The sequence below is a fragment of the Myiozetetes cayanensis genome, unplaced genomic scaffold (assembly GCF_022539395.1).
Source record: "Myiozetetes cayanensis isolate MyiCay16 unplaced genomic scaffold, myiCay2020 scf4, whole genome shotgun sequence".
NCBI lineage: Eukaryota > Metazoa > Chordata > Aves > Passeriformes > Tyrannidae > Myiozetetes > Myiozetetes cayanensis.
Window position 1 is genome coordinate 58,844,918 of NW_026087631.1, and position 1,671 is coordinate 58,846,588.

The 1,671-nt window shown below is 46.3% G+C and overlaps 1 non-coding gene across 1 annotated transcript; it reads left to right on the forward strand.

Moving 5' to 3' along the window:
* The first annotated feature begins 1,489 nt into the window (after positions 1-1,489).
* Positions 1,490-1,561, forward strand: TRNAH-GUG (transfer RNA histidin (anticodon GUG)). Its single transcript has one exon. It is a non-coding gene; the product is annotated as a tRNA-His (tRNA).
* Positions 1,562-1,671: the final 110 nt, after the last annotated feature.

The following is a 1,671-nucleotide window of genomic DNA, read 5'->3' on the forward strand; positions in this document are numbered from 1 at the left end:
TTGGAGAATCTTCAACCTCTTTGGGCAACCTGATCTGGTGTTCAACTACTCTCACAGTAAATAAGTTTTCCTTATATTTAAGGAATTTCCTTTATTTCACCTGGTGCCCATCGCCTTCTGTCCTATCACTGCATACAGAAAGGAAGCTGGCTCCCACTTCTTAACCTCCCATAAGGTATTTGTGTTCAGAGATAAAATCCCCCCTAAGCCTGCTCTTCTTGAGTGTAAAAAGTCCCAGCTTCACTCTCCAAACTGCAAGTCCTCCACCATCTTTGTGGTTCTTCAGTATACATGCTATCTTGTACCGGGGACCCCAGCACTGGACACACCACCCAGATGTGTCTCACCAGTGCTGAGGACAGAGAAGGGATCTGTCAAGGGGCCTCCCTTGACACACTGTACTGCTCTGCCTGATACAGCCAAGGAAGCTCTTGTCCTTCTTTGCCACAAGGGCACATTGCTGGCTCATGGTTATCTTGGTGTGCACCAAGACTCCCAGGCCATTCTCTGCCAAGCTGCTTTCCTGCTGGTGAGCCCTCAGCATGTGCTGGTACATGGGGCTGTTCATCCCTGGATGCAGGGTTTGGCATTTCTACTTGTTGAGCTTCATGGAGTTCCTGTCAACCCATTTCTTCAGCCTGATGAGGTCCCTCAGGATGGCAGCACAACCATCTGGTGTATCCACCAATTCTTTCCACTTTTTAAATTAACAAAATTGTGAAGAAACTTGCTGTTATCAGTCTTTGCTTGTTCTCACTGTCAGACACAGAATTAAAAAGTTAGACTAGATGGTGGATATGAGATCTTTAATAAGACAATTATTAGAATAACTCCACTAAGAACACTTGTGTTTTGAAACATTAACTCTCAAGCCTCAACAGAAATCCTTCTTTAATGACCCACTGCTGTCAACATTTGTTATTTTACTGGAATTGATATTTTTCTGCCATGTCTGTTCAAAACCTGTCACAATGTGCCAGCTTACTGTGACATTCCAGTGCCTGGTACTATGTGCTATGGCAACCTTGGTTGAAATCTGGCTTAGAGCAGGAGTGGAACGTGTGTTTTTATGCTTTCTTTTCAACAGCTTTTAAATTAGTTATGTAACTTTGAAAACCCTTTCACCAGATTTACCCCCATCACTTTTTGAAAACAGAAAGAAAATTCACAGACCAGAATTATTGTTTTTTGAAGATAGATGTTGGCCAAACAGAAGGCAACAAAAGACATCCTCACCAGACTGCAACTGTCAAAAGGGGAAGGAATATTTTTCTGCCACTGTAGCATTTGTGCCTGTCTTCAGCGTGTACTCTGTCGGCAGTGCTGTTTTCAGCTGAGGGATGCCCGAGGGTGCCTCAAGAGTAGTGGTCTCTCCGGGGAGGATGCCCACACACGGGACATTATAGCCGGCCCACACTAGGTGGCAATGCCTGCACGGCTCTGGGAGAGGGGACAGAACACACCGCGCAGGACACACTCACCGTAGCTCGCCGTGATCGTATAGTGGTTAGTACTCTGCATTGTGGCTGCAGCAACCTCGGTTCAAATCCGAGTCACGGCAAAAGGGAATGGAAGTTGTTTTAGTCCTCATATTTGGAGGCTTCGCGCTTGAGGCACAGCACTGGGGAGCTGACACCCACACAGCCCTCACTCAGCAGTAGCAGCTGAGCA